This window comes from Anser anser (assembly GCF_964211835.1).
Source record: "Anser anser genome assembly, chromosome: Z".
NCBI lineage: Eukaryota > Metazoa > Chordata > Aves > Anseriformes > Anatidae > Anser > Anser anser.
In genome coordinates this window covers 78,327,647-78,342,527 of record NC_139723.1, presented here as the reverse complement: position 1 = coordinate 78,342,527, position 14,881 = coordinate 78,327,647, and the positions used below count along the sequence as shown (strand labels likewise).

General features: G+C 55.0%; 1 protein-coding gene across 5 annotated transcripts in view; it reads left to right on the top strand.

Moving 5' to 3' along the window:
* Positions 1-14,881, top strand: part of CNTFR (ciliary neurotrophic factor receptor) — a gene marked incomplete at its 3' end in the record, with an annotated part of 178,455 nt that overhangs the window by 56,724 nt on the left and 106,850 nt on the right. The window contains exon 1 of one of the 5 annotated variants that reach the window (XM_083818338.1): positions 4,746-5,216. The exons of the other annotated variants lie outside the window; for them this stretch is intronic. Of the gene's footprint in view, positions 1-4,745; positions 5,217-14,881 lie in introns of those variants that run through there. 5 annotated transcript variants of the gene reach the window in all.

The following is a 14,881-nucleotide window of genomic DNA, read 5'->3' as shown; positions in this document are numbered from 1 at the left end:
CCTGCTCTGAAGGATGCCGGCAGCACTGTGTGCTTTGCTGGCACGCTGGGAGGAAGCTTTTAGTGCCTTGGGAGGCTTGAATTGCCGGCAGGGTGTTTAGTGGTCCAGTCGGTCTAAACATATGCACGAACGTCCTTGATAATTGTGCCAGGTGTGTCATAGCGTTTCAGGGAGAGGCTATTTTAGGAGCATCGCTGAAAGCTGTCTTTTCTTTTTTGCTCTCCGAGCATCTCTCAAAAGGCAGCTCCGACTTCAGGAGCTGCTGAGATCCTCACAGGTTGGAAAAAGCGGGGGCAGCTCAATACCGGTGCCCTCGGGCACTGCTGCAGGCGAGCCTTGAGCCCTGCGTGGTGCCCCTGGTTTAGCTGGTGAGGAAGAGCTCCCCGCGATGCTGGAGGGAGTTTTGCCTCTCTTTGGGGCACACTGCTCTCGGCCAAGCCCTGGGCTAGTGCTTTCCCTTATGGGGTTGGCATTGTGGTGATGCAGCTCCCATGTGTCCAGCTCCCCCTTTCTGCTTGCAGCTTGAGCGGCCGGTGTGTGCAGCCTCGTTAGAGCCGTTTACACGTACGGGCGCACAATGTGTTTCATTATCCCTGTATCAAACTTGTTTTGCTGCTGTCACGCACCAGGAAAGTTAAACACGTCTGATCAAAGGCATGTAAACACAGCTTCAAAACAAATGCCCTCGAGCCCTGCCAAAAGCGCAGAGCTGTCTCTGAGCAAGCCCCATCTCCCGTTCCCACATGTGCGCCTCCTCCCGCTCCTTCCCCGAGGTTCCCGAGAGCTGCCTCGGTGGCAGCGGGACCGCTTGTCATCCTGCCCAGCAAGTGTGGCCCCAGGGTGTCACTGTGGGGCTGGGGACATCCTTTATGTCCCACTTGTTGGAAGCAGGATAAGAGATGCTCGGCAGAGGGGTTGGGGACGGACCCAGAGAAGAAGCAGGTCCAGCTCTGCCTGATTTCCACCCCTGAGCCAGTGGGAAGGGTGAGCTGAAGCTTGCACCCCTGGCTTAGGGTCTGTGATGGCACAAGATCACCCGTGAAATTGGGGGATTGCTAAAAGGCAGGGGATTTTCCCACCCTTATGTACTGGGCTGGTACGTGCTGTCAGTCTGTGTAGTTGCAGACAAATTTTCATTTTTTTCCAGCTAGATGTGTGCCTTAAATGAGGATGGAAATTTGGGTGATTTTGCAGGCTCTAGAGGCAGGTGTTTTTAGAAAACACTAGCTCCCTTGAAATTTGCGAAAATCCCATTCACTGCTCGGCTATGAGCACAAACAGAGAATAGTTTGGGAATTCATGAGCTTGTGAACTGACCCCAACACTGGCAGCGAGTTGCCCAAGGTCTTTGCCAAATGCCTTTGAATAATGGATGTGTCAGAACCAGATGGGGTTGCACATGGTGGGTCGTTAGTGCCTGCTGCCCATGCCAAGCTGCTCCGTGCCTGCCTGCGGGGCTCGTCCCCAAGCCAGCACTCGGGAAGGTGCATTCCTCCCGGCCGGGTTGGCAATGCCACGAGTCCCCCTCAAAGCACCCAGCTGTGCTGGCGGGGTGGATAAAACTGCAATCATCCACCCACCATGCCGCTGGACGGTCTGGGCAGGCTGCGAAGTGCCCTGCAGGCAGTGGGGACGTGGTCAGAGGTTAATGATGGTGTCAGCCTTCATAAATCATCCCTAATGAGGCTTGGGAAAACGTTGGTTTGGAGCCTGCGATGTGTGGCTGGGCTGAGTTGTCTTTCCTCTGCTTCGGACTTGGTTCCTGATCAGATTTTTAGGGTTATTATGTAGGAAACCTTGGTGTGGCTGGAGGTGCTGGAGGCTTCCCCACCACTTTGGGTAATGAGTGGTTCTGGGCTCTGCCTGGACCCCATCTCTGGGCAACAGTTGGCATATTTACTAAAGACTAAATACATTTTTCCACGTTCTTTTGTCCCACAAAGGTATCTCATGCCTCCCTAGGGGAACAGAAATCTCAGGCTGGAAGGCGTTGCCCAGGTCTTGGTGCAGAGGAGCAACTTGTGGCTATCAGAGTCGGGATTACGTGGCACGATGCTGCTGGGGTCAGGCTGGACGTCCCTGAGCCATGGGACAGCCAAAGGGCCATGGGACCTTCTCTGGAGGTGCCATCCCAGCCCTTGTCACCGGCACGAGGACCATGTTGCGGGGACACCCAGAACTCAGAACAATTTGCCTGGGAGAAAACCATCACTTGCTTGGGATGGTGGGACCCCAGATAAGATGCTAGGTGGGAGAAGAAGAAGGAGGAGGTCACCGAGATCCCCTGGAAAAGCCACCTCTGGGGCTGGCAGCGGTGGGCTGCTCAGGACCGTGTGTGGTCCCCGTGAAAGCCGACAGCCACCGGGATGCTGGGAGGAGCGAAAGGAGCATACAGTGAATATTCCCGTATTATTTATAAAGTACTGCCATGGCCCTGGAAGTGTTGGGACTCTCAGAAAAGCTGCAGGAATGCACTAATTAAAGAACACAATGGGAATGTAAATTCGGAAAGCTCCCCAGGGGGAAGCGTTGCTGGGGGGGAGCTAATTTGCCAGTCCCCGCTCCTCCCCTGCAAGCTGGCTGAGACACTGGAGCAATTAAAGAGGAATTTGAGTGTTAAATATAATCTGGAATTGTGTTTTTGGCTTTTTTTGTAATTGGTTTATTTTTCTCTTGGGTAACTGTGTTTCCAATTCTGTAATCGGGACTTTAACCCTCTGCTCTGCTAGAACAAGGGCTCGGTCTGGGGGGGCACCGGGTCAGGGCTGCTCAGATTTGGCAAGAGATGGCCCCTGCCTTTGATGTAATATATAGCTTGTCAGAACTGTCTTCTGAAATCAGTCCTAAGAAAATAGATTTGTTTGTTTGTTTGTTTTTGCCTGCCCATTTCTCTTCTACATGGTCTGGCTCCCTCTTTTGTGCCGTTTTGACTTGTCTTGCCCTGTTCAGGAAATACGTGCGTTTGATCTGTGGCCAGGAGCTTTGACTCAGGATAGTGACTGCAACGTATTTGTCTTTTTATTTTTATTTTATTATTTATATATTTTAATAAACTTTATATGGTCCTGGGTGACAAAACAACCTAGGAGACTCCATTAGGGATCTGAGGTGAAATAAAGACATGCTCAGCCTATGGTGGTTAGCAAGGGAAGCCATCAGCTCACATCTGCCTTGGCATTGATGGTTTGGGTCAGCCATGTCCCCATGGCTGTATTTGCAGTTCAGCAAAGAGTTTGTGTTTCAAGGGGTTGTTTCTTTCAGTTGTCATCATCTAGAGCTGACCCTTTAAAGCATTTTGCATTGGAAGGTGTCTCCAAAGCTTGCAAAATGGCTTGGAAAGAAAAGCTGCTGTGATTGCTGCTGGGGTTTCGTGTGATGGTTTGGTTGTTGGATCATTCTAAGATGGTTCACCTAATGGAAATAGGAAAGGAAATGGAAACAGGCAGGAAATAACATGTTGCAGGGTCTTCTCTCTTTTTATTTTTCTGATTCACTGAAATATTTTTTCCATCTGCATTAGTTGCCAGAGATTCTCATCCCTTGCAAACTCCTATCTGGGGAGGGAGAAGAGGGCCCTCCAAGCCCTCTATGCACTTGAAAACACATCTATGTGTGACATGAGTACCCTCAGAGTACTGGGACTTTGTGTGGCTGTGGGTGCCGCCTTCTCTGACGCGCTCAGTGCTTCATCCTACGATAGCATCCTTGGTCCTAACCCTGCAGCAGTTGAATTCAGTCTCCCCTGCGTGTTTCCCCCTGCCTGGGGATTTCCCGTGGTTCCCCATCCCCTCTCTGCGTCTGAATCCAATCTGTGCCAGTGATGAGAAGTCGCCCCGAGCCCAGGACCCTGCTGCTGCCACCGTCCCCCCTCTCCTGCAGCGCAGGAATGGGCTCGGGGGTTTGGTGGTGTCGGGAGGTCCCCGCCAGGAACCGGAGCTCTCCCAGCAGTTCCCCTGGATTTATTGTCATTTGTTCTAGTTTATTTTTCCAAAAATAAATGTTGGTTGAAGTAGCACAAAAATATGGGAGGAAACAGTCCGAAGGAGGCTGTGGAAAGAAAGGTTTAGAGATCTCGATGGGTCCCCCCTCCTCCTCCTTGCTCCCACCTCTGAAAAATACAGGATTATAAACCCTTCTGTCTTTATTTACTGTAGGGACCTACGGACTCCTTCCGTTGCCCGTACTGGACAATCTGGGGAGGCAAACTAACAAAAAAACTGAGTTTTCCTTCATTTGGAGATGGGGAGGGCAGAGCTGGGAACACCTTCACCCTTCCCCGGGCCGGAAGCTGCTGCAGAGCCCAGAGCAGAGCCTGCACCTCCTGGGTCGCTGGCCAGAGCTTTCTCCTCCTCTCCTGCCTGCAGCTCCAGGGAAGGTCTTTTGGGGACCGGGCTGGGACCTGCCAACACTCGGGTTCACATCCAGGCTCCGACACGGCGTTTTCCTGTGCGACCTCCGGCCAGCCTGCCCCGAGGCATCCCGCTCCCCCCGGCTCCGGCGCGGATAATTCTCCCTTCCTCTCTCCCTCGCCATCTGAAGTTAGTTTCCTCTAGATGACAGGGGTCAGGAGGACTCGGGTGCTGAAAGATCAGCATGTGCTTTCCTGGATCCCGGCCTTGCATTCCTCCTGCGCGTCCAACTGGATGCTGGACCCCTCCTGGGCTGCTGCGCTGGGTTGCACAATGCCGGACGCTCGTCCAGGCCCCTGGGATTGCTTTGGGACGGTGCTGGTTGATGGCTTCTCTGTCACCCGGGGTGATTTAAGAGAGGGCAGCAGCCTGCACTGCCTCTGCTAAAGGCTCTGGGCTTTGCGTGGGAGAAGGGTCTGGGCTAGCTGTTCTGGTCCGTGCGCTGCAGCCGGGGCTTGTGTGACTTTTTGGGGGGATGCCGTGATGGGGGACGAGACCAAAGCTGCAGCAGCATCCTGCACCGTGCCACGTGGGGCTGCGCTGGCCCGCGGTCCCTGCAGCAGCTTTTCTGTTGGCAGGAAAGCTAGATTTGATCACACGGATAAATCCAAGATTTAAAACAGAGGAGCAAACTCTGTGGGCTGGGCTGGGCTGACGGTGACTGTCGGTGCTCGGTCCTATCCCAAGCCAACGCATTTAACGCGCTGGTCTGGGACGGCAGCTGTAGTCTCTGCCCTGCTGGGACAGTGCTCGTCCTCGTCTCTGAGCTGGGAAAAAGCTTCCGAGAGGATCTTGGAGGGGGCCAAGGTAAGTCACATCCTCTGTTTGCGCAGCTGCGGGTGTTCGTGACCGCTCCGACAGCTCCACCTTCTCCCTTTTGCCAAATACCCAGGTCATGCATCCCTCCGTGCCGAGGGAACGAGCACCCATTTCTCGGGGAGACCCTGGGTAAGCGTGCAGGAGCCCAGCTCATGCCATGCTGGCCACATCCCTGATGGCAACACGATGGAGCACGCGGCGGCTCCGGGCTGTGCTTGTTGGTGCGTGCCAGCGACCCGCAGCCCCTGCGCTCCCACCTTGGCCACGTCCCCTCCTGCTCGCCAGCTCCAGCCCCGGCCCCGCCACCTCCGGGCGCTGACAGCCCGCGGCACAGAGCCTCTGCTGTCACCCAGCCCTTTGTTCGCTCTACCGCCAGCCCTGTGCTGCACGCGTTTTGTTATGGTGCCTCTTGAGACACTGACAACCTGCTGACATCCACATTTATTTTATTTTTGTTTAGTTTAGCTCCGCTGCCTCCATCACCCCGAACCCCGGCACCAAGTCCAACTCCCCGTTAGCGGTTACTTGACATCTCACCGCTTCCTGCTGCTCCGAGGAGCTTTGCAGAGAGCTTTAAGGCTGCCCCTGTGTGTCCTCAGACAGGCAGAGCATCAAACCTCGTGCAGACAGCGCACCGGGGCAGCTGCCTGTGCCGGCCCAGGGATTTACTACAGACGGTTTGTTTTCCCAAGGAAGTTAGTTTCCAAGATAGCATCTGGTTTTTATGAGGTCTGATCAAATAAGGTGGTATGTGTATGAGTGTGTGTGGGGTGTGTGGGGGGGGTGTTTTTATGTTTGTACGCCTGTTTTTAAAGTTTTATAAATAGCGGAGTGATGAGTTGCTTGACTCCTTTCAAAACTGCATCTCTTGTGGCCATGATTTTGCTGAAATTATTACTGAATCCAGAAAGCAAGTCGTATCTCTGACCTGAGCAAAGGGCTGCGTGGCTACTCATACCTTGCAACCCATTAGCATTGGCAGGAGGTACTGCTATTTTCAACACCGATGCAGAATTATTCTTTTGGTGCCTTGCCCATGGCATGAGAAGCAGTCAGCCGCGGAGGTTATGGGTGAAAAACAGATAATTTTGCAAGCAACTTGTTGGCCCATTGAAGCTATTCAGCAAATAGTAACAGAGCCGTAATGTGTTCTTGGGGGCTTGTGCTCACTTTGCAAATAATTTGCCTGGAATAAAAAAGGTTAGAGGTTTGAATGTGCTTTTGTAGGCAGAGCTGCGGAGAGAAGCTGCATGCAAGTTTCCAAAGGGGCTCTGAGCTTTCATCGGTGTGCAGCGAGTCCTACGTGGAGGAAATGGTAAAAAAAGGACCAGAGGGAAACTTGCTGTGGAGATGATTCTGCTTGTGTTTGTTTCTTTTAAAGCTCCGGTTGAAAGGAAGAAAAAGAGAAATGAAAGCACAACTCTCTGGTGTTGCCTTTAGGAGGGGTTTCTTGGCAGAAAATTGGAGAGGGGAGGAAAAATCACCAAAAAATAGCGTAGCAGGAGAAGATGGGACTCTATCTGCAGCCCGCTCATTAATGGGTGATTAATAAGTGATGTGCTAATGGCGCATGGGGACCTGGTTATTTGTGTCTTCCCATCTGGGTAGGTTTAAAAGTGTCTACACAGCCATCTCATCTCATCTATATTTCAATGCCATCATCTCCCCTCTTCCTTCTTTCTTCCTTCCTCCACGTGCACCCCTTTCACACCCCCTACATCGGACAGGGCAGGCACGGACTCATGGTGCGGGGTTCATCTCCTCCAGATCCCAGCGGTGCTTCGTCCACCCCTGCCATCCCCGGGATAAAACCCGTCCCAGCAGGACGTGCCCTCCTGCTGCCTTTTGGAGCAGCTCCCCTCTCCCCCCAGCCGGCTCCTCGGGATGCCAGCAGTTAATCCCCTCTCCCGCGGAGCCCACCCTGCCGACAGGGATAACACCGCGGCGCAGCCGCCCCTCGGCACATCCCCGGCTCCGGGATTTGTTTTTCATTTCCGCTCTCTCCTCTCGCCCCCCTCTTTGAGACGCGAGGGTTTGGCAGCAGATCCCGTCGCCCCCTTTGCTTTCCTGCGGAGGATCGTGTCTTGGGGGTGTTGTGTGAGCGGCGACGGGGGGCTGAGACGAAGCCGCTGGATGTCTTCTCAGGGAAGACATTAGAAGCAAATCCGCTCCTTCTCCCTCCTTGCTGCTCCTCTGGGGACCACCACCACGCTTCCCCAGCTCCCTCCTTTTTTTTTTTTTTTTTTGCCGTCCTGTGCACTTTAGTTTTTCTCACAAATCATTTTTATATTTCCAAAAACTTGTACAGGACAGGGAGGCGAAATGCCACCCCTGTGGGACAGACCGGCAGCACAGTCAGTATTTGCACTGCTTTAGAGCAAGCCCAGCATCAGCTGGAACCAGGCTTTTCTTTGCAATATCAGAAAAGCAATGCCTAGATGCAAGAGAAATGCCTCTTGTTGGGATATGGGATTAACGGCTGATTTAGCATCCGCACCCAGACCTCGTCTCTCAGCTAAGCCAGCAGCCAGTGTCATTGCATTCATTTCTAGTTAGGTACCAGGTGTCCTGAAGGCACTTCTGAAACTTGTCCACGTTATGAGAATATGGTGCTGCATTCTGACACTGGCTTTTATGAAGATCGGAGCGGCTGGAGTTTCACACGATGAATTTCTCCCCTTTCTGCTCTGGGAACGGCCAGGAAGCAGTTTATGTAGAGGGGAGGATTTGGGGGCAGACAGCCCGTGTGTGTGTGTTTATAAGAGAGACGGGAGAGGTAAAGCCTCCTGACAGCGTGATAAAGAGCCTAAGAAAATAAAGCCTTGAGCTTTGATTGAAAGCCTGGATGCTGCTTTGCCCAGAAAATGCTACTGGTCGGGGTTTGTGCTGCTGCAAGCTATTTACCCGGTGCCTCCTGCCAGCACGTGTTTACATCGCTCCGGAGCAGCTCGCTTTCACAGCAGGGACCTGCCTGTTCCTCTCTGGCTGTGCCCAGCCCTGCCAGCCAAGGATGAGGTTTTTGGGGCACCGGGACATCGGGGCTTCAGGCTGATGAGCAGCACCAGGTCCCCGTAGCGCCAGCAGCTTCCTGCACCAAATCCACCGTGTGCACGCTCTTGCCTCGTTCAAAGCTGGCTTTCTGGGACCATTTTGCAAGCTGCGCCGCTCCCATGCGCGTTTCTTACCTTTAGCTGCAGTGTTTCTGGAAAACAGATGCAAAGTTTTCATGGGAAATTGTTCTAAGGTATTTGCTTAGCTCTGGTCATGTGTGGCGCACGGTGCCTTGCGGTGACCCAGGAGTCTCCACTCAATTATTTGCCCATACAGATAAGAGATAGATGCCTTATGTTGCACACTTGTTTTTCCCAGTCTCTCATTTGGGATGAGGTGAGCATAAGCAGGGATTAGTTTGTTAAGCTGTGACAGTTCATTAAACTTCTCGGACTTTTTCTCTGCGTTTCCTCTCCAGACACTGCTGGTGGCTGAGACTAGCGTGTGTGCAGATATTGTGTGACAAGACAGGCGGTGGAAATTTTCATGATTTCAGTTTCCAAACACCCTTATCTATTTGCAAAGCCCACAGAGTGCCTGCAAGAACTGTTGCATTTCAGATACTTCTCTTCCTGAAAGCCTGTGGAAGCGAAGTTCATTTTTCTTGGCTATTTTTTACCTTGAAGCAAGCCTTTTTTTTTTTTTTTCTTTTTTTTTTTTTTGTTGAATACTCTTGCCTTGGATGTGTAAAACTTGGTGAAATTAATGGGAGCCGTGCCCTGAATCTCCTGTGCAGCTTTTACATTCTCTGACTTGTAAACAAGGAGTCTGGTCTGCAGTGGGCTTTTGACCCACCAGAAGAAAACCCCTAAGTATGAAGGTAAAACAAGGGATGCTCACAGCTCTGCCCGGTTCCTCTGCTAATGACCGGTTGTGCTAATTGTTGTGCAAAGAGCCGGGCACTGAGGTGGGTCGGATCCTGCGGGCACCTCCTGGGCTTTGCAAAGAGGCCATGGCTTGCAGCACTCGCTCAAGCTCTAGCTTGAGGGTTTGGGTGCCCCGTCGGGTAGCCCTGCATGGGAATGTGCTCCCACTTGTGTTTTCCCAACGTGAAAACCCCTCTTTGAGCAGAAATGATTTGCATGCAAAGCCATGCTGCCCCAAGGCGGGTCTCACCCCGCGCGGAGCACAGAAGGGGCAGCTGAAGGGAAGACGTGTGAGCATCTCTGTGCGGCCACAGAAATCTCATTTGATCCTCTGTGGTGGGAAAGGAAATGGAGCAATAACCCAGGACAGTTTAATAGAGTTGGGGTGAATTACGGCTGTTTTTGTAAGCTGGTCTCTGTGCAGTGAGGGCTCTTTAGCCCGTTTGTTGTGCTTGGCTCTGCTCTGGATGTTGGCACCAGCTGCTCTGCAGGTGCACATGTCTTTGGCAGGAAGGAGCTGGGATTTGGGGATTCGCCTTGGTCGGGCTGGGGGAAAGAGGAAAAAAGCAATGAGAGACGATGTTTGTCTCTTGCAAGCGAGGGAGACGCATCTGCGGGGGGGAGCACGCAGCCCGGGTGCAGCTCCCGTCCCGGAGCCAGGTCCTCTCCTGGTGGCTCCTTCTCCCTTCCATGGACCAAGCGGGAGCAGATCCTTTAGGGTCAGGCACTGCAGAGCCCAGCTGAGGCCAGCTCCTGTGAGAAGTTTCTGCAAGCTGAGGGCAGCTGAGATGGGGAGCGATAATGAGCATTGCCAACGTGTCCCCAAAATCATGAAAATCGGGGCAAGGGGGAACATTTCTAGAGCTGAACCGAAAAGGATGCAGCTTTGGCTGGCCCCTGGCAGAAAGAATGTGTTTTGGGGGTGTGTGGTTCATGGGAACCAGCACCCCAAAAGGGCAGAGCATGGATACGAGGTGCCTCCCTTTCTGCATTCTTGAGGGGTTTTAAGCTGGAGGAGATTTTTGCGTGGCTAATCTGATAGATGTCTGATAAAAGTCTGATAAATGGGGCAACGCTTTGGGGTCTTACCGAGTCCAGGAGTGGTGTGGGGCTGCAGCTGGGCACAGGGGCTGTGCCATCCTTCTCCCCCTGGCCTTGTCTGCTCCAGCTGCCCCAGGCTCCACACCAGTTTCAGAAAATGGGGGCAATGGAAGCAGACTGGGAGCCCTCGCAGCCCCCAGGAAGGGACCGTTCAGCCCTGCAGGGAGAGGAGGAGAGGTGGCTGGCATTTCCCCCTGCGGTCGAGCCAGCGGCGGCAGATCTCCGAGTGCTGGCAGGGACCCAAGGCGTATTTGCTTCCTGCCACCCTTTCAAATTAAGAAAACGATTCATTTTATTTCTTTAATTTTCCAAATGGAAGTGAATTGGCCGTGCTGGCAGGTGCCTGATGGACGTTCCCTGCCACCTCCCTCCACCTCCAAGGGGGGAAAGGAGCTCGCCTGCCACCCTCCTCCTCCAGCCGGGACCCAGCCTGGCTGGTCGGGGTTTGGGGACAACTTCGTCGTGCTGGGAGCAAACAAGAAGCACCCGGGTGTCCCACCACGAGTAAAACAATCTCAGCGCTGAGATGCTGCAAGGTCTTTCGGGGTGGCAGAAGGTGACAAAGCGAGCCGTGACACCCCCAGTGCCCCCTCGCAGCTTCTCCTCTTTGGTGTTTTATGAGCGTGGCTTTTCCCCTCGCTTTTATTATGCTTAGCAGAGTGTTTCTCATGCATAGTCCCCTGCCTGCCTCAAGGGGACACTATCAATAAATGACATCGGCTTCACCGGGCGGGCGGTGGAGGGTTCTCCCTTGCAAGGATGCAGAGGGGTGGGATGCTCTCAGCGCCCAGCACCACCGCTGAGTGCCCGGCTGGATGCGTGCATCTTCCCGGCTCCGCACAGCGGTGCAGGGCTCTGCTGAGCCGGCTGCAGCGACGTCGGGGCCAGGAGGTGGCAAGGGGGAGATTATCCCGTCTACATGGCGGCAATTATCAAATCTATACGCCGCATCAGTGACATGAACCGCAGCCAGGCACTCGTGGATGGAGTGTGTGGCATGTAATTGGGTCTGGCTCCCCGATCTCTGCTAAATCTCACAGACCCGCTCCTAATCTCCCACACCGTTGTCTCTCCTGGAGCTTTTTTTTCCACCTGCTGCTGTTTTTCTTGGTGCTGTCTCTCTCCTCGTCTGTCCTCCCCTGTCCCCATCCTGAGCTGGGGCTGGGTGGCAATGCAGAAGCTCAGGGTTTTCAGGTTTTTCATGCCATCCCTGTGCAAACTCCCAGGGTGGTGGGGTGCTGTCAGCTGCATCCCCTCTCTGGCAATCTCACCTCTGTGCCAGGAGCCGGGGTTGAGCTCTGCAACAGCTACAGTGCTCTCATCAGCAGGAAACAAGCCCAAGAAACTTGCTCTCCCCCTTGCGTTGCCCATGGAGATAAAAGCTCTGCCACCTGACAGCGAGATAAATTTGAACTCTTGCTAATTCTGGGGTAAAAAGGAAGCTCAGCAGCTGGGTTTCGTAATCCTGCGCGGGTGAGGTTTTCTGGGAGCCGCTGGTGCCGGCTCATTTTTACGTGGGTATTAGGGATGTGACAACTTAATTGCAGAGACTTCTCCAGGGGGGGAGCGGAAATCAATAGGTGTTGGTAAGGCGCTCATTTTGAGATAAAGTCTATTTGTAAATTATAATCATTTGTCTCCTTGCCACCTCCAAAGCAGTTAATTGTGACTTGCCCGAGGCCCGGAGGGGTGCTGGGTTCTGCCCCGGATCAGAGCCGGAGCCCGAGCACGGGGTGCCCGTGCTGCAAAGGGCAGAGCTTGCAGAGCGAGCGGCCCCGCGGTGCTGCTGCCAATCTAGAGGGCTGAAGGTTGCGAATTCAAGCCCTAAAGCGTGTCCTGTAATCCCTTTCCTGGCCCGGAGGAGCAGCAGCCTATTCAGTTACCAGGGCAGGGAGGGCTGCGGGGTGTGCGTTTCCCAAAGGGCAGCCCTAGGCTGGAGGGAGAGCGGCCAAAAATACTCGGCTTATTTAGGGACTCGCCTTCCAAGGCTGGAGCGTAGCCTGCTAAACAAAAAACACCCTGAAACTAGAGGCTGAGTTTTGCACGCTGGGGTGAAGGAGAGGCTGGCTCTGCCCCAGATGGCTGCTAGCACAAACCTGGGCGCTTCCCTGCTCTCATCCCAGCCCCGTGGGGATGTGCCTCTCCTCGTGCTGATGCTGCTCAGCCTTTGCTCTACAGGTCCTTGATCAGCCACGTGCTGAGCTTATGGGTGTGTTGCAAGCAGGAGGAGATTCAAGGAGCTCTTGCAGTCCCTGGATGTGGTTGGGGAGGGAGCGGATGGGCTCCGGGCCCAGCTTTGGTGTTGCATGGACAGGTGGATGCGCATTCCCCCCACCCAGGGTGCATGCTGCAGATTGCTGTGTGCTCGCAGCAGTGCCCAGCTCTTCGGGGCGCTAGTAGTGAGCAGATTTTGGGGCCACCCTGCGCACTGTGTGCGATGAAGCCACCTTAGGAGGATGGGACAGCTGGAGGTGATGGGGAACACCTGCGGAAAACATGTCCACCAGCCCTGTGCCAGCACCCTCCGAAATATCTGCGTGTGTGTGTATTTTCGCATAAGGTGGAAAGGTCTGAACCAGCGCCACATGTTTCCTACTCAGCTCTTCGCTTAGGGCATCCTTCATTGTTCTGTTTATTCTCTCTGTCTTTTCTGGCCCTTCCTCGCTCCCCATCTGTGCGAGCACGACCTCCCACCGCCGCGGCCCCGACCTGCACGTCCCGGGGTTGGAGGCTTCCCGGGGGCTGGCTGCCTCCTTGCGCCGCTCCTCGCTGCTGCGGTTACACGGCTCTCCTCCGCACTGGTACCCAAAAAACAGCAAGGGACTGGGGAGGACAGCCCTGAGATAAGCAAATAAAGCAGGGGAGGGCAGTAGGGTATTCCTCCCATCAGGATGTCGGCTGGTTTCAGCTTGGATAGAGGGTGCTCAGAGCCTTCTCCGGAGGGAAGGAGCACGGAGAATGGAGGAAGTGTTCTTCAAACCTCCTTACGGCCAACCCAGGGCGAGGGCCTCCTGCCGCGGGGCAGAGGAGCCGTGCTCGGAGCAAGGTGGGCACGGGGAGGTTTGCAGGCAGCCAGTGAAGTCGTGCAGGTGGGAGCTGGATGCGTCGTTGTCTGTACGTGTGAGCGGACACGCGGGCTGGTGCTGCTCGCACTGGGGCGCGGAGGAGGCTCGCAGCCTCCCCGGGGGCACGGCCGGGCGCACGTGACGGTATCCGTGCCTTGCACGCCGGCCACGTTGATCTCATGTGCTGAGCTCCTCGCAGGCACCCGAAGGAGTCATCGAGTGCGCGCTGATCACCGCGCGCTGCCAAAATCCTCTGGAATCTGCTCCCCTGCGCCGCCCCTTCCCAGGTCAGCGGCGGGGGCTGCGGCAGCAGGTGCTGAAACCCGTCCCTCCTCGCGACCTGCCTCGCTTGCTTTTCCAGCACATTTTCCGGAGGTCAGTCGTCCCCTCCCCGCCGCTGGATTGCTTTCCTGCCCTTCCCACCTGCTCCTTCCACCCGGCAGCTTTTTTGGAGCTGGAGAGCAGCCTTGAGGGGGGCAGCGGGGGCGGAACATGAGTCGAAGGAGAAATCAATCCCGTCCTTGCCGGGGCTGAAATCTTGGAAACACTGCGCTCCCATCCAGCGGCTCTCGAAGAACCGGGGCCGAGCATGGCACCAGCTATTTCTGGCCGCTGGCAGCTATTCCTGGCCCTGACCTGAAGCTCGGTCCTTTCCCTCTCCTTCCCCGCGCACGAGGGCGAGCTGAGCTCGGTGCGCAGAGGGGGGCAGGCAGGCAGCGAGCTATAAATAATGGCACTCGTGGGCGGCTGCTGGGGAAGGCACCGAGCAGAAAGCACCCCGGCCCCATGGGCAGCTGGCACCCCCTGCCCTGTCCCCTCCCCAAGATGCCACGGAGGTGGTGCAAGATGCCATGAAGCCAGTGCCGTGCTTTTTTTTGTAGGGCTTTGGGCAAGGGGAGGGATGGGTCCGAGCTGTGCAGCCACCTCACACTTGCAGGGCTCCCTTGTTCATCCACCTCCTGCACACGGGGCGAGCTCGCCGGGTTTGCCAGCCACGTCTACCGATGGATGGGGCAGAGGCAGCTCGGTGCCACGTGGCTTGGAGCTTCCTGAGCGAATTTTTCCTGCTCTCCCTCCTGCTTTGCTTTTCCACGCCCTCACTTTCTGTCCCACTGCCTTTCCACCGTTCCTGTGCTCTCGCCTTCCCTCCCCATCTCTCCCAGATCCCTCCTGTGCTTTTCACCTCTCCTTCTCTCTCTCCATCACTCCCCCACGCTCTCACCTACTCTCCTCCCTGCTCCCACTATTTTTATCCTCCTCCTACCCCATCTCCTCTCTCTCCTTTCTCTTCACCGTGCCCCCCCCAGGCCTCTCTCTGCGGCCGGGTACCGTTTTGCTCTGCAAACACCAGCTGCCTTGTTTTTCTTACGTCGCGGTAAATGTTTCCGCAGTGCTGTGGAGATCTCTGGAGCCGCCGAACAAAGGGACCTTTCATTTTAGCAGCGGGATGGAGGGTGACCGTGCTGCTGGCCCGAGAGGTCGGCAGTCAGGGGGCTCCCGTGGCCACATCCAGCCCCCAGGTTGGGGATGGCGCTTCTGGAGCTGCTCGGGGTTTAGATTGTTCCCCCTC